The sequence below is a fragment of the Delphinus delphis genome, chromosome 16 (genome assembly GCF_949987515.2).
Source record: "Delphinus delphis chromosome 16, mDelDel1.2, whole genome shotgun sequence".
NCBI lineage: Eukaryota > Metazoa > Chordata > Mammalia > Artiodactyla > Delphinidae > Delphinus > Delphinus delphis.
Window position 1 is genome coordinate 12,159,009 of NC_082698.1, and position 20,425 is coordinate 12,179,433.

General features: G+C 49.0%; 1 pseudogene; it reads left to right on the forward strand.

The window, feature by feature from the left end:
* Nucleotides 1–266: 266 nt before the first annotated feature.
* LOC132439719 (essential MCU regulator, mitochondrial pseudogene) lies at nt 267–2,754 on the forward strand (annotated as a pseudogene).
* The last annotated feature ends 17,671 nt before the right edge of the window (nt 2,755–20,425 follow it).

A 20,425-nucleotide genomic window follows, 5' to 3' on the forward strand; every position in this document is an offset into this window, starting at 1 on the left:
AAAAAAAAAAAAAAAAAAGAATGGCTCATTTAACACCCTCATTTTAGAGATGAGCATCGTGGAGTTACTCCTGTGCTAAGGATGGTGGGATGCTATCCATCACAACCGACAGTGCCCCCCCCCACCAGATGTTACCCACCTTCATCCCGTGGTTACCCATCAGCCCCTGCATGCCCAGAGGCCAAATTCCAGCTTCCATGTCATGGGCAGTCCACGGAGAAGGCCAGCTTTTGTCTTGTTTTCGGTCCCCTGGTCTTTTCCTTGGGATGGTGTTCACTCACCTGAGCTGTGCAGGTGAGGCTCAGAAGAGGACCAACCTGAGGTTGTAGCTGGGAGGTCCAGCACAGGTGGAGTCAGGTGCTAGTAGTGTGTCGAAAGTGGTCAGAACTAAGGCCGTGGGTGCACAGGTGTGCTGGGCTTGCCTCAAGCTGGGGCCTGGCATGTGGTGTGCAGGCAGCCACTTGGATCAGGCAGGCCAGACAGGGCCCTGGACTACACCGTGCCCTTCTCTTAGGGTGGGAGGCGAGAAGGGGAGACCCCATGGGAGATGCTGGTCCAGTGACCCCTTTGGTCAAGTCTCTGCCACCTGGTTCTTCTTCAGGCGCATCTCATCGGGATACTTCTTCCATCCTGGTGCTGGTTCAGCTTTGATCTGGGAAAATAAAATGCCAGGCTGCTGGGTCCCCAGCTGCCATCTTCTGCAGCAAGAGTGAGACTTCATGATCCTGCTGGCTTGCGCGCACTTCATTTCCCGGTAATTAAACAAGTGGAGATCAAAGACGACAAATCTCCCCCATCTCTCAGCGCAGCAGATGAAAGGTAAATATTTCCAGGAACAGTTTTTTTTTCCTCATTAAAAGTGAGATGTGAAATGTCTTCTCCTTACTTTGAAGAATACTAATAAGTTCAAGGTCACTCCAGATAAGATATTTAGTTTGACTGTCTTTATTATTCCACACCAATTGTTGGTCTGTAAAAAATTGGGTTAACTTGAGGCGATTGCAGAGGCTAAATCATAGCAAATAAGTCAGAAGACAAAGGAGAGTAAAGAATGATACCAAGATGGTAACTGGTCCGCACTGTGGAAACCTACGCCTTGTGTATTATCTTCTCGTTGCCGGGCAGGTGCAAGGGCTTCTGAGGCCAGTATCTAAGATGGGTCCTGGAGTCCTACATATGGAATCTCAGGCAGATGGCCCGATGCTTTCCTGGCTGGGCTCCAGAAGAGACCATTGAGATCTGCTGTTTTCTTTGTAAACGAAAGAACCCATCCCTAAGGCCGTGAATCTGGGGGAGCTGGTCTATCCAACCTGGGTCCACAAATGCCTTCTGGGTGTCATCAGGCTCTTTTCAGTGCAAAGAACAGACCTCCCTTGAGCAGGTGGCTACTGTAAAGACACCGTGGGGACTCGGAATCAGAACAGGAGCTTGAGTGTGGCTCAAGGAGCCCACAGAGCCTTGGGAAGGAAGAAGACAGCCGCTTCCTGCTCTCTTCTGACTGCCCTCCCTGGCTTATCCATCCTTGCTGCTTCCTCCGACTTCCACCTGCTCACCAGCTCCCGGGGCTGCTCTGAGTGCAGGCCTCCCCCATGTCCCCTCTGTCCGTCTCTCACAGCTCACCTCTTCAGTCCCTCGTTCTCCGGTTCCAGACTCCAGAGAGAGAGAGGGAGAGAGAGATCTGGCTGACCTGGGCTGTCCTGTGGAGTGAAGTCACGGGTTTCTGGCCAGGCTGGGGGTGTTCCAGGCCACGCCCCCACCCAGCTAGCTGTAAGGATGGGGCCTTGTCCCCAGAGTCACACGGTAAAAAAATGCCAGCTGCCCCTCAGCAGCAGATGTGGGTGTGGGAGTCTCCTCATGAGGGACTCTGGTGGTGTGAGGCTGTGATGGGCGTTTTAAGGGGTGTCAGTGCAGGACCAAGAGGCTGATGGCTTGGGTTGGACTCTTGGCTGGCTTTTTATCAGCTGTTTTGTTGGTTTGTTTTTGAGATGTAATTCACATACCATAGTATTCACCGTTTTTTTGGTTTGTTTGTTTTGTTTTATTTATTTATTTTTGCGGTACGCGGGCCTCTCACCGCTGTGGCCTCTCCCGTTGCGGAGCACAGGCTCCGGACGCGCAGTCTCAGCGGCCATGGCTCACAGGCCCAGCCGCTCCGCGGCATGTGGGATCTTCCCGGACCGGGGCACGAACCCGTGTCCGCTGCATCGGCAGGCGGACTCTCAACCACTGCTCCACCAGGGAAGCCCCTATTCACCGTTTTAAAGTGCACAATTCAGTGGTTTTCATTATATTTACGAGGTTTGGCGACCATCACCACTGTCTAATTGCAGAACATTTGCATCACTCTCTGCACTCGGGGATTTCCCCGGCGGTCCAGTGGTTAAGGTTCAGTGCTTCCAGGTGCCCAGACGAGGGACGGAGCTGGGAGACGGCGTCCGGAGCGGCTCGCTGGCTCGCGTTGGCACCCGTCGCATCTGGGGCTTTCCGGAGCCGGCTGAGCCCGAGGAAAGGTGGTGAGGTCTCCGACGGACGGCGGACGCGGCGGCTCAGTTCGGAGTCTGGTACCATGAGGTCAGTCGCCGTTACTCTCAACGGCTCCATTTTGCCCAAACCGGTGAAATGTCCTTCTCCCTTCTCCGTGTGTTCTCCCTTGTGATCCCCTTTCTCTCTGTCGGGACGCTCATTAGCAAGAACTTTGCTGCCCTGCTTGAGGAGCATATTTTTGTTCCAGAGGATGATGATGATGATGACTAACAGGGCATGGAGGAAGTGTAGAAAGGAGAAAGTCCTGACTCGAGAAATGGTGATGGTCGCACCCTCTCCTTCCCTGTCAGCACGTGGGAAAGCACCAGGGAAAGCCCGCAGCCTCCCAACCCTAGTGAAGCCTCCTGCATGGTCTGTGACCGTAGCTCAGATCCCCAGGCTCCGGGAGGCTCCTGGAGATGTGCTGCCCACCGAGCATAATCAAATTATGAATAAACATAATAAATATCAAAAAAAAAAAAAAAAGGATTCTGTGCTTCCACTGCAGGGGGTGCGGGTTCCAGGAACTAAGACCCCACCGTGCTGACAAAAAATTAAAAAAAAATTAACTCTGCACTCAAAGCAGTCCCTTCCCGTTTCCCCTCCCCCAGCCCCAGGCAGCCCCTGATCTACTTTCTGTCCCTGTGGATTTGCCTTTTCTGGACGTTTCATGTAAATGGAGTCATACAATATGTAGCTTTTTGTGTTTGGCTTCTTTTACTTAGCATAATAATTTCAAGTTTCGTGTATATTGTGTAGCACGAATCAGCACTATGCCTGAATAATATTTAATTTACGGATATACCATATTTCATTTTTCCATTCATCAGTTGATGGACATTTGTGTTGCTTCTGCTTTTTGCCTATTATGAATAACGCTGCTATGAATATTTGTGTACAGTTTTTAGGTGAACACGTGTTTTCATTTCTCTTGTGTAGATATCTAGGAGTGGAATTGCTGAGTTACATGACACTTCTATATTTATCTTTTTTTTTTTGGCCACACCACTTCCTAACCACTGGACCACCAGGGAATTCCCTATATTTATCTTTCTGAGGAACTGCCAGACTGTTTGCCAAAGTGTCTGCACCATTTTACATTCCCACCAACAGCGTACGAGAGCTCCAACTTCTCCATATCCTCGCCAACACTTACTATCTGTCTTTCTGAGTGTAGCCATCCTGTGGGTATGAAGTGGTATTTCACTGTGGTTTTGATTTGCATTTCCCCAGTGGCTAATGATTTGAGTGTCTTTTCACGTACTTGTTGGCCACTTGATACCTTCTTCGGAGAAATGTCTATTCAAATCTTTGCTCATTAAAAAAATTTGACTTGTCTTTCATTAATTTACTAGCTGTTTGACATTGGGCTCATTGCTCAATCTCTCTGGGACTAAATTTTCTCCCCTTAACAGTGGGGGTACCTACCTTTCAAGGTCGTTGGGGACATTACATGAAGTCACGCATGTCAGTGCCTTCCTTACACAGTGCCTGATCGATGGAAAAAACTCAACTTATTGCGCCACTGTGAAGACTAACTTAATTTCTCAGTAGTATAATCTCTCCTCCACAAAGGAATCTGTTTTGCAAAGAGGGAGAAGGGACTTATGGAGAACAATTTGATCAGCAGCTGAGAAGCTGTGTCTGGATGGAGAGCGAGGATTCTCATCCCCGCCAAGGGACAGACGTCAGTTACAGTAGATGCTTAATGCCTTTTTTGCTCAATAGGGTTTCAGGCCAGGGCTGAGGACAGTAGAAGAATTTGGGAAGTGACAAAACGAGATAAGCTGGGGGAACATACGCAGAGAACAGAGAATCTTTAACGGTGGTTTTTATGGAGCTTCACCTTGCGATGTATAAAATGTCTTCCTTGTCTTCCCACCAAAGTGTTAGTAAAATCGACATCTCACTAAGAATTGTAGAGTTGGATCTTTTTGAGAGAAAGCTGTGAAATGCTTCTGGTTGGAGGGGGTGGGGAATGAATGGGGTCAGCCACACCTGGAGTTGCACCGTGATTAGTGGAAGATGTGAGTCCAGGGAGTGCAGGGGGTCAGGTCCCTTTCCTAGCTGCTCGCTGCTGCTGTGTGATGGGGGGCAGGCTGGCCCCGTCAGCCTCCATGGTTCAGGGTGGGTGTGTTCAGGGCAGAGATCTCCTAGCCCTGCTGGGTGTGGGTGGTGCTTCGGAGCCGGGCCCCCAATCGGCTGAATGAGCATGGGGGGTTTTACTTCTGCTGTGCTGGTGTCACTTCCTCTCGGCTGGTGCATAGACCCCCTCCAGGCTGGGTCTGCAGCTGGTGCAGTTCCTCTGACAGTGGCCGTCCCCCGGGGCCACAGAAGGGGATTCTCAGCCTTTCAGATTTCAGTAGGGAGAACTTGTTTTGGCTGGGCACTGCCTGCAAGATGCCTGTGGGCTACAACAATTGTCTCCCATCAACGGGATGCCGAAGTTAAAACTACCCCCATATCAAGAAAGTACTGCCTTGCTGGGGCATGGGCATTTCATGCCCTCAACATGGGATTCCATGTCAACGCTAGGATCATGCCTCTGGGCATGTGTGATGGCTGGCATGTGTGCAATACCACCTGAAGAACTATTAGAGAACAAGCTCTCTTATAAAAACACCCAAGAGGACAATTTATTTGTCAGTCCACAAACACAGATTAAATAGCACCTGCTGGGTAACGTGCACTGAAGCAGGCATTGGGGGAAAGACAGAGGTGAATGAATGAGATCTGCCATTCCATCTAGTGGGAGGGATAGAGTTAGACCAAGAGGGAAACAACATGCAGAGTTCATGATAGGATGAAATAAACGTCATAGTACAGTTCGAAGTAACCTGCTGTGGGTGGAGAGAGCACTTCATTGTAACTGGAGCATGAGGGAAAATGTGGTAGAGGGTGATGGGGCCTTGGAAGGGGGAGGATGCTCCTGGCTGAGGCACTGCCAGGATCGACGTGGCGTGGGTAGATGGTGTGGGGTGTGAGCAGAGAAGGGTGGTTAAGTTCTGGTGGCTGGAGCACAGGAAGTGTGGACAGCTGACCGGGAGAGGAGGCTGAAGAGGTGAGCTGCGGCCAGGTGGTGGGAATCTTTGGTGTCAGGCCAAGAGGTTTAGACTTTATTCTGGAGGCAAAAAGGAGACCAAAGAGGACTTCAAACAGGGGCTATAGCATGGTCCTGCCTCTTTTTAGGAAGAAAGTGAGACAGAAGGAAGACAGCTAGGAAAGGTGAGAGGCTCAGAAGATTAGTATTAATCAATCATTGTTAATTATATTTAGGAGTGAGAATTCCATTATGGATTTTTTTTTTAAAGAAATAGGAGTCCTCATCAGATGCATCCTTAGCTCAGACCCATATTGAAATATCTACAACGACTCTGTAATTGAACCCTGAATAATGCTGGCCACTGGAAGATCTCAGGGGCTGGGCTTCAGTGGGTGATGGTGGAGTAGGTATTATTGGGATGGTCCAAGGGAGATAGGAAGCCCTGGTCCAGGATAGGGCCAGGTGAGGATGGAGTGGAGGGTGGATGAAGGAGAGGATATGAAGTAAAGCTGATTAGACTCTGAGTCCCTTTGGGCAGGGGCCAGGTCTTCTGTTTCCTGCACAAGGTCTGGGGCATAAAGAAGGGGCCTGCTCCATCCTCAGAGATCAGCCATCCCCATCCCCAAGTCATCATTCTATCAGGTGTTCCCTCCCTCTTCTTGGATCCACGGGAAGATAGAGCAGCTGGGCAGTTTGGAAATTCTGTAATCAGCTGGTCAGGACAGCGGGGAAACATCATGACCGTCTTCTGGCCTTGGTCATGGGCCTGTAATCTGGGCCCACTCTTGAGGCTTCAGCACCTTCGAGACACAGAGCGAGCACCTGCCTTACAGGACAGAGGCCAGGGCCTTTGAATGTCCCGAGTTTGAACAAGTGGGAAGGGGAGAGGGACGTCTGCTTTTCCTTCTTCTTCTTCTTTTGAGCTTTTCCTGGAGGTCTGTGAGTTTGTTAAGGGCCCTGGTTCTCCTAGACCCACCCATAAAGGTCTGGGGTGGTGGATGGCCCAGAACCTGTATTTTTAACAAGTGAGTCCGCTGCCTTCCAAAGTTTGGGCACTACTGATATGGGAAAATTTTTCTAAGGAAAAGGAAGGGTCTGTGTATTTAAACCCAAATATACTAGGGTTCAAATGACCTTGAACAGGAGAAGCCATTGGATTCTCTTTTCTTGCGGGAAACTGCCAAGAAATTTGAGTTTTTAGAAAAAGTCCTTCCAGGTTTGTACGAGAAATTGTCACCTTTTTGTAAATAATATGCTGCCTGAATTTCTGTAGACCTTACGAGCCTGTGCGTATGGAAGAGCCATGTTACGAGTAATAATCCCAACTGACCTGATTCTACCCCAGCTGTACACACGGCATCTCTAGCATTTCCCATGAGGTAACTTAAACATGCTAAGGATCAAGTTCTCATCCACCAGGTGGCGCCATGGGCTTCCCAAGGTTCCGCTAGGCATTGGCCATCTTCCACCAGGCACCATCTCTTGGATACCCCAGAATTGGCATCATCACCCCCACTGAAGCCTGGGCTCTGAGGTTTTCCAGTGGCCAAAACTATTCAGAGTTCAACTGCAGAGTCACGTAAATATTTCAGTATGTGTCTGAGATAAGGATGCATTGGATATTTCTAAAAAGACATGCCCCAATAGAATTACCACCCCTAAAAGAAATGTGTAATGATTTCTTAATATCATCCAATACCAAGTCAGTGTTCAAATTTCCAGTTGTCTCATAGATGTCAACTTTTTTAAACAGTTTGCTTATTTGAATCAGGATCCGCAGACCTTCGTACGTGGTGACTGGTTCATCTGTTGCTAAATTTGTGGTTCTTTTATTCTACAGTCTCCCCCTCCATCTGTTTTTTTCCTTCTTGCAATTTAATCATACAAGAAACCAGGCTGTTTGTGGGGCTTCCCCAGTCTGGGCTTTGCTGATTGCAGCCCCTTGGTGTCCTTTAACATGCTCTTCTGCTGTATTTCCTATAAACTGGTAGTTGAATCCAGAAGCTTGATCAGATTCAAGTTCGTTTTTTTTTTTTTTAGTCATTACTACTTCATAGGCGGTGCTGTGTGCTTCTATCAGAAGGCAGTTAATGTCTGATTCTCTGTCTCTGTCTCTATCTCTATCTCTGCAGCTATCTCTATCTCTCTGTGGTATTAGCAGCCATTGAGGAGCAATGCTTAGGTCCATTAGTTTATTAGGGGCTGCAAAATGGGACATTCTAATTCTATCATTGTTCTTTATTTATTAGCTTAGTTACTTGCATAATGAGAAATGTCCCTCTATCAACTCTTTGCTTCCTCAGTGGCACAGTCCTTTCTGGAAAGATAGGTTAAATGCTTGATTGCTTTAATTTTATCAGTTTTCAAAATAAGAACTGGGTTCTCTAGCATCCTCTGATGGTAATCAGTTAGGTTTAGCACCATTAATGATCTCATGGATTTAAGTATGTTTGGTGTGTTTCGATCCACAGCAGTTATTACCCTTAGCGATGCTCAGATTTTCTCAGCTTGAGCCAGTGACCCTTGAGTCCTTTGTCATGACTCTTTGATGGCTTAGTCTCATCTTGTATATTTCCTGAGCCGGTCCTGGAACCCATCATTTCTCCAAGCAGCCCTGGTTCCTTCCAGTAGGAAATGGTATTTTAGAAGCGCTTTCTGGGTGTGAGGGATGCTTATTTCTCTTGGGTTGGTGATTGTTTCTGGGCCTTTTCAGTGCGTAAATCTCAGAACTAGTTCTTTTCTTTCGTTAAAGATAAAATGCATCATGATACTTACTGCTGCTTCCTATTCAAGTTCAACTGCAGGATTTTTACCAGATTTCTTCTATCTTACACGTGTCTCCTTTCTTTCATGCCAAGAATACAAGAACGATAGAATTAGAAAATCACAAAATCACTCATTTTCTTCATCCCACATACACACAGGGAAGTCAAGTGACTTACACAGGTCACATGGGCAGCAGGCATCGGTTCAGTCTGCCTGGCCTCAGAACCTGAGTCTTAAGGAGCACACGGTACGCTCCCTCTCTCTCACCAACTCTGCTGTCTGTAAAGTTCCTTCATGGATCCATGGGGCCGGCTGAGGGACCAACCAGTGGAAACAACAAATCCCTCACCGAAATCAGAGTCTCCCCTCCGGCGAATCTGTTGACTGGGCCAAGAGTTTCCGCCTAGGCTCCCTTTCCCATGGAATGGGTTCTCTCAAGATGCAGCTCGACTTCGATGCCCGTAAAGCTCTCATGAACACCATGCGGGTTTCCCAGACACGGCCACGCAGTCTCTTCTCACTCAGATGGGAGTGGGACCCCACTTGCTTTTATAAGGCCCCCTCCCCCTTCTTTTTCCCGTTCAAGGCCAGGTCCACTTCTCCATCCTCAGCGAGTCTTGAGCTGAGCGGTTGCTTGGGTTTGACGTGAGGGCTGAGGCATGGTGTATTGCAGGAGACCGAGGGTCCTGTCTCCGTGGCATGAGGAAAAGAGCTCAGGATTCACTGTGCTGACTTGATCTCCAGCCCTCGCTCTGCCTCGATCACCTCCCTGAGCCTCAGTTTTCTCCTCTGTAAGATGGGATTGTCCCATGTGCAAGGTGGAGTGATGATAAAGCCTCCTCGCAGGGTGGTTGTGAGGATTCAATGGGGGCATGTATAGGGATAGGGCTGTGAAATGAATCTGTTGACTAATGGTTTTCCTAAAGGGCCTCTGTACCCTGGGGTGTAAAGAAGGGGTGGCTGGGGAAGGGTTGGGTCCCAAACATCATTTGTTGCTGGCGGCAGATCAGGACCAGAGCATCTGCTTGCCGAGTTGAGAGGGAATTTATTTCGGCTCTAGCTGCCCGGGCAGCCCAGCCGCCTGTGTGGTCCCTGTGCGCCGCGGGTATGCTGAGATAATAGCTCAAGTACTTTGTTAAAAGAGAAAAGCTCTCCACGTTTCCATTAACTGCCCACGTGGGGCAGTTTCATCTCACTGCTCCAGGTCCCATTTACAGTCCAGTTTCTCAGCTGTGATGGACAGAAGTACCTGACTTGTTTCCGCTTCTCTCCACGAACCACACGCATCCACAAACAGCAGAGATTCATCAGCTCACCCCTCACCCGTCCTTTCGTGTTCAAATCATTGCCTCCCCCTGATCTTTCTCTCCCTTGTCCTCTTCAAATGATAGAGCCACGCATGCATTTCACTTTGAATTTCCAATGTCCCAAGAAGTGTTTTCATCCGCATTGGGGCCTGATGAGTTAATTTCTTAGGAAATAAGCTGAGCACCCAGGAGCTGTTATAATTCCCTACCCCCAATGCCAGCATCACAAAGAATAGCACAGCAGCACATAAATCTATTACTTGCATATGTTTACTTAATCACATTGGAATTCTCTTTGAACTTGACCCCAGGGAAGAGAGATCCCAGAACTGGCTGGTAGCTAAAATAATCCGCTGAAAAAAAAGTTCAGTGTCACACTAGAACTTCAGGGGCTGTTTGTGAAAAGCATGGAACCAGTGTGACTTCTACACTGTTTGATTCTGACAACAGGCTTACCCAGGGCTGGGGATGCCTCCCCACCTTAGGCTGTGGGTTGCAAACTGACTGGGAGGATATGATTTTCTTTTAAAATAAATAGGTGCCCTTACCTTGAATTTCCATATGGTAGGCAGTTAATGTGCCTGATCTCTGGAAAGCACAACGGGCAGTGGGGCCCTGGGCTAGACTTGGTAAGGCAAGATGGCAGAGTGGTTAGTACTGACTATGCCTGGGGATCCAAGGGGTGCGTGCAAATCTGGGAGTCAAAGAGGTCAGGCTGGGCAGGCCCAAGGACAAGCAAAGAGGAGCATGGGGCAGGGCAAGGGGTGGGGGAGTGAAGTGATGGGTCGGAGACCAACACTGCCCACAGGGCCCGGATACGCCAGCTCGTTGCTACGGAGCGTTGCTTGTCTATGTGTGGGTGGGTTAGTGCGGGCACAACTACGGCCAGTGCCGAATCTGACCTGATGCCTGTTTGTGTGTGGCCTGTGAGCTAAGAACGGTTTTTATATTTTTAAGTGGTTGGTATCGATGAAAAAATTAATCAGTAGTCAATCTAAGAAAGAAATGGAAAATTTTATTCAAGCCAACCTGAAGATTATAACCCGGGAGACAGCCTCTCAGAAAGCCCTGAGGACGGCTCTGCCCGGGAGAGGTCAAAGCACAGTTATATAATTTTTGAGACAAATGACCTATTGACAGTTTACGCAACCCAGATCCAGAGGTACAAGAAGTAGTGGGTCATTGTGACCCCTTACAAGATTAAGAAGGAAGGTTATCTTCTAAGGAATTATGGGTCATCATGACCCTTTACAAGATTAAGAAGGAGTGTTATCTCCTAAGGAGGTCTGGATAATGCAGGTGCACAGTATACGCCAAAGGGGAGGGAGGAGGCCCAAATGGGCAGAGAAAAATTTTATGGGTTTTTTTGTCTTTCCATAAAATATGAATTTTATTTCATCATTGGAAAAAAATCAAAAGGAGAAAAATATTTTGTGATATCAAATGTATGAAATTCAAATTTCAGTGTCTAGCAATAAAGTTTTATTAGAACACAGCTGCACTTGCTCGTTTACATAATGTCTAAGGCTGCTTTTGTGCCGCTGTGGCAGGGTCAAGCCGCTGCGTCAGAGGCTGTGTGGACCACAGAGCCTGAGATATACTTTCTTGCCCTTTGCAGGAAAAGTTTGCCCACCTGTGGATTAGTTTAATATGCACAGATGTGAAGCACAGGTTTGAGACAACTTGGGTTCTGGGTGGAATTAAGACCAAGTGAAATGAGCCATGAACTAGCTTGTCTTAGTGTGGGCCAGTTTCCTAATCTGTGAAATGGGTGTATTAACATTACCGGTCTCATAGGTGGCTGCCCACTGAGAACCTGCTGACGGACTCCTCATGTGTATTTCAAGACATTTACGTGGCTGGGAGGGGCCACAGAAATTGGCTGGAGATCATTTGCAGACCTGGGTCGTCATCTGAACCGCTTGCTGAGCTCTAAAAACAGGGAGTCCTGGGCCACCATTCCTTGGAGAGACTGATGCAGTAGGTCTGGGGTGGGACTGAGAGGCCATGATGTCACCGAGCTGCCCCGGGTTGGGGAAGCGGTGATCTGGCTATGCACCTCGAGCCACAGGTGAAGACACAGGGGTTTGATCAATCCTTCCGGGTCCCTCTTCACTGACCCCTCTGCCTGCACCCTTTCTTCCTGAGATCTCGTGGCCCCATGTTTCTTTTGTCCCCACACTGAGCTCAGGCTGTCCTGTGGCATCACAGTTTGTGGACGCCATTCTCTGCCCCTTTAGGCTGGGAGCTTGCTAAGGCCAGGCTCGGGGGAACACGTTTGTCTCCCCACTAAAGCCCTAGGCCAAGGCCACTCCTGGTTCCACACCCAGCGAGGCGTGGGCAGCTGTGCCACAGGTGGGAGGTGCGGCTTTGACTTCTACTCGGCTCTTCCCTAGCTGGGGGGACTCGGGCCAACCATTTAACAGTGCCTCCCTTTCCCCCCATCCAAGGCCTCAATTTCCTCATTTATGATATGTGGCTGGTCCTCCTCATGGACTGTTGTAGGGCTCAGAGAGACAGTAGTCATAAGAGCACTCAGTAAGAGGAGAATACTGTGCAGGTGGAGATGCGGCTCTTAGATGCTCAGTAATCGTGTTCCCGTTTGCCCAGAACCAGGGGGATGTGCATTCAGCCCATTCTCTGGACATTGTGTCTTACACTTCCCAAGCTACCTCCCAAGGCTGTTGACTTCCCCTGCCAACATGGATTTTGGGCGTAGGGTGACCAGCACTGAAAGTCCTTTGTCCGGGGAAACTCCTCAATCGTAGGCAAACTGGACGCTTGGTCACTCCGGTTGGGCCTGACCTGGGAGCTGAACTTTTACTCACTGGCACAAGGTGATCAGCTGAGTGCAAGGGAAGGTCCTGGAAGGATGGTAAATTAGGGGTGTGCAAGGGAAGGTCCTGGAAGGATGGTAAATTAGGGGTGTGGGCTTTTGGCATCCTGTCAAGACCCCTTTCCTCCTGGCCAGCACCCCCAACCCTGCTCCTAGGACCCGTCTCCTTCTGGCCTCTGCTGAGTTGACATGGAGCCCAATCTAAGCCCATATTTAGAATTTGTCCACTTTTCTCCATCTCCCCCTCCTTCCCAAGTCTGAGCCACCATTATTTCTCACCTGGAGGCAGCTTCTGAACTTGTCCACCTGATTCCACTCTGACCCTCATCAAAGGTACCCTCCACAGTCTACAGGACCAATACACTGATTGCCTTAAATTGCCAGTATAATCATGTAGGCCTATGCCTACTTTTTTTTTTTTTTTTTTTAATGCCTACGTTTTTTAATCGCCCTCAGTCCTCTTAGGATATAGACCAAACTCCTTACCTGACCTGCAGGGCTGGCCCCTGGTCCCTCCTCCTCTCAATCTTAGCTCTTGCCCCTCCCCACTGCTACTTCCTGCTTTGGCGTCTGATTCTTGGAATGCTCTTTCTCCTGCTTAGCCTGGCCAACTCCACTCCTTTTCAGGCCCCAGCTCCAACATCACTTCCTCACGGAAGCTTTCCTTAGCCTCCCTGGTTTTACCTGAACTTCTTCATAGCAGTTAACACAAATGTAATTCTGATTTGTGCATGTGTGTGTAATTACTTGTTGTCTGTCTCCCCACAAGGCTGTAAACTTCATGAGGGTAGAAACCACATTTTTCTTGTTCCCAGCTGCATTCCCAGCAGCTAGCACAGTGCCCAGGATATAATAGCTGCTCAATAAATATTCTTGAACAAATAAATGAATGAAGGGTTGAATGGATTATCAGATGGATGGATGGATGAAGGTTGCAGGGGTGGATGGTGGATAGATTATGATTGGATGGTGGATGGAAAGATAAATGGAATGAATGGGTAACTGGAAGAATAAGTGGTTAGATAGTGGATGGATAAGACGGATGGTTGGATGGATGTACAGTGGACGGGGCCCCTGAGACCCTTGTTCTTGGGTGGCTCCCTGTCTCAGCCTCATTCCATCTGTGCTCTTGTTTTGTTCTCATCAACAATAATAGCTACCAGCATTCCTGGCAAAGGGGACTTAACTTTCCCCATCTCTTTGGGAAGATGTTTGCCTTCAGGGAGGCAGCAGAGTGGTTGGCAGGCCCCAGTGAAAATGAGGTCCAATGCTGTGGCATCATTTTCACCAAATCCTGCTATCTGTCAGGATCACTTGGATGTCATCTGGGAATATGACCCTCAGTAGCTGCTGAGGTCCTGGGCTCTCCTCCCTGGGGATGGGCCCTCTTTGGTCAGATTCTGCAGTTGTGAGTGGCAGAGCCAGCTGATGGTGCTGGTGCTTTGGCTCCAAACACCCTGAACCCTACTTATCCCTAAAACAGAGGTCAGCAAACCTTTTTGGTACAGGACCAAATAGTAAATGTTTAGGCCTTATAGACCATACGATCTGTGTTGCAACTATTCAACTCGGCTTTTGGAGCATGAAAGTAGGCATAGAGAATATGTAAAGAAATAAGCGTGACTGCATTCCAATAAAACTTTACAAAAGCTGGTAGGTTTGGCCCAGAGGATATAGTTTGCTGACTTCTGCCTTAGAGAAGTAGGTCTTAAAGTGTAGTCTTTGGACCAAAGCACTAGCATTACCTGGGAACGTGTTAGCAATGCAAGTTCTTGGGCCCTATTCTAGACCTACTAAATCAGAATAAATATCTTCTGGGGCTTCCCTGGTGGCGTAGTGGTTGGGAGTCCGCCTGCCGATGCAGGGGACGTGGGTTCGTGCCCCGGTCCGGAAAGATCCCACATGCCGCAGAGCGGCTGGGCCCGTGAGCCATGGCCGCTGAGCCTGTGCGTTCGGAGGCTGTGCTCCGCAACGGGAGAGGTCACAACAGTGAGAGGCCCGCGTACCGCAAAAAAAAAAAAAAAAAAATTTCTGTTTGCATCCCCACTTCCTTCTGGGACTCCAATTACATGTATGTTAGGTTGCTGGAAGTTGTTCCAGAGCTCACTGATACTCCTTTAATTTTTTTTAAGATCTTTTTTCTCCTCTCTGTTTCGTTTTAGATAAGTTCTATTACTGTCTTCAAGTTCACTAATCTTTTCTTTCGTAATGTCTAATCTTCCAGTAATCCCATCCAATATTGCTTTTTATCTGAGACACTGTAGTATTGAGATGAAGTTTGAATTTTGGTCTTTTAAAAATATTCTCCATGGTTAGGGACTTCTGTGGTGGTCCAGTGGTAAAGAATCCACCTTACAATGCAGGGGCTGTGGGTTTGACCCCTGGTCAGGGAACTAAGATCTCACATGCCGTGGGGCAACTAAGCCCACATGCCACAACTACTGAGCTTATGCGCCTCAGCTAGAGTCCTGGTGCCGCAAACTACAGAGCACACGTGCCCTGGAGCCTGCATGCCACAGCTAGAGAAGAGAAAACCCACATGCCACAACTAGAGAGAAGCCCGTGCGCAGCAAAGAAAGATCCCACATGCCTCAGCGAAGATCCTGTGTGCTGCAACTAAGACCCTACACAGCCAAATATAAATAAAATAAATAAAAAATCTTAAAAAAAATAAAACTATTTTCCATGGTTCTATGTAGCTTTTCAACATATGAAATACAATTATAATAATTGTTTTCATGTCTTTGTGTGCTAACTCTGACATCTGTGTCAATTCTGGGTTGATTTCAGTTGATGGCTTTTTGTTCCTCACCATAGTCGTGTTTTTCTGCTTCATTGCGTGTCTAGTAATCTTTGACTGGATGTCAGACATTGTGATTTTACCTTGCTGCGTGCTGGATGTTTTTAAATTCTTGAGCTTTTTTCTGGGATGCAGTTAAATCATCTTTTGACTCTTGAGTCTTGCTTTAAGATTGGGTAGGCAGGACCAGAGCAGTGCTGTCTGGGGTTAATTATTCTCCACTACTGAGGCAAGACCTTTCTGAATACTCAACGTCCATGTTTTCCAGTCTGGCTGGTGGGAATAGGCACTGTTCCTGGCCCTCCTTTTGGAAGGTTCTTTCCATGACAGTGGGTAGTTTCCTCACATGCCTGAGCTGATCAGTCTCGGCAGATACTCAAAGGCAATCCTTTGCCGGTCTCTGGAGATCTCTCTGGACAGCTCTCTTCTCTCCAGGACCCTGTCCTTCGACCTCTAGCTGCATGGGTCTCCCCCAACTCTCAGCTCCATCTCTTCAACTCAGAGAGTCCACTGGGCTCCACTTGGGTTTCCCTTTTCTGCACCACCTCTGGAAACTTTCTGAAGGCAGCAAGCTAGGGCCATCATAGGTCTTATCTTGTTTATTTCCTGAGTCTCAGGATCACCGTCCATCATTACCTGATGTCCAAGGGTTTTAAAAATCCTTACTCCATCTTGGTCAAATGCACTTCTGTAAGCAGATGTACTGATCTCTGATATTCTGATTGCTCAGAAACAGTAATTCAGACTTTATAAATGTGAGGACATTTGATTCCTCAGGAACTCCAGTGAAGTACTGTAGTTATTTTCATTTTATAGCTGAGGAAACCGAGGCTCAGACAGGTGAAGTGACCATTTGCCTGACCCCCAAGCTCTCATATTTTCATTGCTTGACGCTGCTCCCCTTCCGCGTCTGCCAGCCCCTGCTGGGATATCTTCTCTTTGAACCAAAGCACACCCTGGGAGTGCAGTAGACGGGGATCCTCCCGATACTCGAAGTGTGGGCTGGGAGCCAGCATCATCTGCATCCCCAGGAGCTTGTTAGCGAGCAGAGGCTTGGCTTCTTCCACGCCTGTTGAATGAGAACCTGCACGTTAGCAAGATCTTAGGTGACTTTTTGCATGCGTCACAGTTGGAGACACATTCAGTCAGAAGCTGTTTCCTGTTCTTCAACTCCTGAGCCCAGTCCTGGCTCCCTGGGAGCAGGGAGCTGAGCTGGACTGGGAGGAGGCACGGCCAGAAGCTGTGGGTCCCACACCCGGGGGAGCCTGTAGGGCCCCACCTCTCTTCCAATGGCAGTTTATGTGCCTGGCCCAGCACATACTGGGCAAGGCTGCCGGAGGAGCTGCTTGGACATGGCCTCTGCCCTCTGGGAGTTTGTCTAGAACAAACTCTAGTTTTCCAGGAAGTTGTGACTCACCTGCCTTCATCCACCTGCCAGGTGCTAGCCTGGCTGGAGGCCAGTGGGCTGAGCTCTGGGAGAAGCAGCCAGGAAGGCCTCCAGGGGAGGGGAGTGGAGAAAAAGCGGCTGGTGGTGGGGGAGCAGCTGCTGGCTGTGGCGCCTTCCCTGCAGGGCTGGCCCGGGCTGCCCGGTGGCCGCATTGCCTGCCCCACTCCCTTGCCCCCCACCTCGCCACAGCCAGAGGCAGGCCATAAAACAGCCGGACAGGGCTTCCCTGGTGGTGCAGTGGTTGAGAGTCCGCCTGCTGATGCAGGGGACGCGGGTTCGTGCCCCAGTCCGGGAAGATCCCACATGCCGTGGAGCAGCTGGGCCCGTGAGCCATGGCCACTGAGCCTGCGCGTCCAGAGCCTGTGCTCCGCAATGGGAGAGGCCACAACAGTGAGAGGCCCGCGTACAGCAAAAAATTTCCTCTGAGACCCTTACCCCTTACCTTGCAATTCACATAAACTGCCCCCAGGAGGAGGGTGGTACCTGAAGCTGGGAGAGACTTAACAGAGTTCTAGATCAGCCTCCTCTTCCCAGGTAAGCATGCTTGTTCTCTAAAGAGGGGGCTCCAGGCACTGGTAGAATTTTTCTCCTAACCAGTTACCCTGCAACCCCTCTCTAGGCATGGGGTTCCCAGACTTCTCTAACCGGTACCCACACCTGCACAGTATTTATGAACCACACTGCAGCCAGGTGCCAGGGAAAATGAACCAGCACAGCTGTGAAGTCAGAGAGCCCTGGCTTCGGGTCTGGCACGCACTGTGACAGGCTGTGTGGCTTTTGGCCAGCTTAGAAGCTTTGAGCCTCAAATTCTTCACTAGACCATGGAGTGACAATCAGAGCCACCTGAAGGAGTTTCAGTAAAGTGAGTTAATGTGTGGACCGGGCATGATGGTTCATTTTAGGTGTCAACTTGACTGGGTCACAGGGCACCCAGATTGTTTGGCTAAACATTTCTGGGTGTGTCTGTGAGGGGGTTTCCAGATGAGATCAGCATTGGAATTGGTGGGACTCCAATAGCTAAACCATCCAGCCTATAATAGCACCTGACTGAACTGTGAATTTGTGCCTCATTTCTCTGGGGTTTTGCTCCAAATCCCTGCTTTTGTTGTCCAAATGCACCTCACTGTTAAGACAGCCCTGCATCTTATGCCAGTAACTGAAGCCACTTAGAAATAACTCCACTGTGATATTTAGCAAATTAGTTTTTATCTGATGGGTAAACTCAGCTTTCATGTCAAAGAGAAGGGAACAGAGTGAGGGGTGTTCAGGGCGCCTGCTGGGCTCGCTTCATAAAAGGTGCCTTGTTATTTTGCATTCTGTCTCCAGTCATGCTATTTCTGCTGGGCTAAGCTGTCACTGACGTGTCACTGGTGGCAATAATAAAACTTGAGGAATGGGGGGAATATCCTAATTCAGCTAGAAGGCCCGGACTGAACAAGTGAGGCAGTTTTCCAGATGAAGGAAGATCCTGGCCCCAGTCTTATTTTCCCAAGCCTCATGCTAGGCAGGCTTCCTGCCCACCCACCTCTGCATCGTGTTTTCTTTTCCTTCTGCACAGCCCACTCCCAAGCAGAGAGCACCAGCTGCCCCCTTTTCTGGCCAGTTGGGTTCGCCTGCCGCTGGGGCTGAGCTCTCCCAGCCGAGGTCCTGGCATCATAGCCTTCATAATTGCTGTTCCTTCAGCTGCAGACAGGCTTCCCCTGGGTATCTGCATGGCTGTCTCCTCACCATTCAGGCCTCAGCTAAAATATCACCTCCTCAGGGAGGCCCTCCCTGACCACCTCTATAAAGCAACCCCCACTCCCACCAGCAGTCTCATCCACTGTCAGCCCTGTGAGTGAGCTGACACCCAGCTCAGCCAAGCTTCAGGTGGCCGCAGCCAGCTGATATCTGACTATAAGGACATGAAACACCAAGTGAGACCCGCCCAGCTGAGCCTTGTCAACTCACTGAGCCATGAGCAATGCTGTCCCCTGTTGAAAGACACTGAGTGTTAGCTAACTTTATCCTCCTCACAACCCTGTGAGGAGAGACACTCTTATTCCCTTTATTTTTTTTTAATATCTTTATTGGAGTATAATTGCTTTACAATGTTGTGTCACTTTCTGCTGTACAACAAAGTGAATCAACTATACGTATACATATATCCCCATATCCCCTCCCTTTTGAGCCTCCCTCCCACTCTCCCTATCCCACCCCTCTAGGTGGTCACAAAGCACCGAGCTGATCTCCCTGTGCTATGCGGCTGCTTCCCACTAGCTACCTACTTTACGTTTGGTAGTGTATATATGTCCATGCCACTCTCTCACTTCGTCCCAGCTTACCCTTCCCCCTCCCCGTGTCCTAAGTCCATTCTCTACATCTGCATCTTTATTCCCGCCCTGCCACTAGGTTCATCAGTACCACTTTTTTAGATTCCATACATATGTGGTATTTGTTTTTCTCTTTCTGACTTACTTCATTCTGTCTTACTCCCTTTAGAAAGAAGGAAAGGGAGCCACAGAGAGGCAATTGAATCCCCACAACTGTGCTATGAGGCGCGAAGATCCTCATTTTATAGAGGGGAGCTGAGGTTCTGCAGAGTTAGGAAGTCTGCCTGGGGATCCCCGCTGGGGACTGCGGCCTAGGTGAGAGGTCTGAGGGGCTCGAGGCCTGAGCCTCCGCCCCCCACCCTCTCTGCGGCTCTGCCCTATCTGTCCTTCAAGTGCGGCTCTTTTCAGCCCTGCTTCTGCATTTCTCACCCAACAGGCCCTTTCCAGGGAGCTCCTCCCTCCCCAAACAAGCACCGGGGGCTGACGTTTTGTAAGCTGTGCTCGGAACAGTGCTGGGTGAAAATAAATTCCATGTGCAGCAGTGAGCTAAACAAACAAAAAACCAGCATAGAATATTTGCAGAAAATATAGGAGAATATTTTTGTCATCCTGGGGAGTGTGAGCCGTCCTCACCGAGTCACCAAACCCAGATGCTACCAAGGAAAAGACTGACCTACTTGACTACAGAAAACCAAAAAGTGTTCAGATTGACGAAGGCACAATAGAGTGAAGTGCAGACCAGGGAAAACTTTTTCTTCATATCTGACAAAGAATTAATATTCAAAATATACCATGAGAAAAAGTCAAAGTGCCCAGCTTTAAAAATGGGCAAAGGGGACTTCCCTGGCGGTGCAGTGGTTAGGACTCTGTGCTTTCACTGCCGAGGGCCCAGGTTCCATCCCTGGTCGGGGAACTAAGATCCCACAGGCTGCGCGGTGCGGCCAAAAAACAAACGAAAAACCCAGAATGGGCAAAGGATCTGGCTAAGATAATTCACAGAAGACAACTGTGATTAGCAGTCAACCTATAAAAATGGACTTGGCCATTTCCCTCATGGTCAGGGAAGGGCAAACTAAAACAAACACACTTCATTAAAAACAGATGGACAAGTTTTTAAAAATCGATGCTATCAAGTGGTGTTGAGGCTTAGGAGAAAAGGCGTTTTCAGCCCAGGCTGCTCTTTGTAATTGCATGTACGTATTCACAAAGTGCTTTGTGCTTTGGAGGACGTGAAGCTTTCCCACCAACCTTCAGGAACCGAGCTGTTCCAGACGGGAGCCACTCACCACCTGTGGCTATTGAACCCTTGAAGGGTGGCTAATCTCAACTGAAACGTGCTGTAAGCGCCAAACACACACCGATATTAACGACCTAGTACGGAAAAGATAATG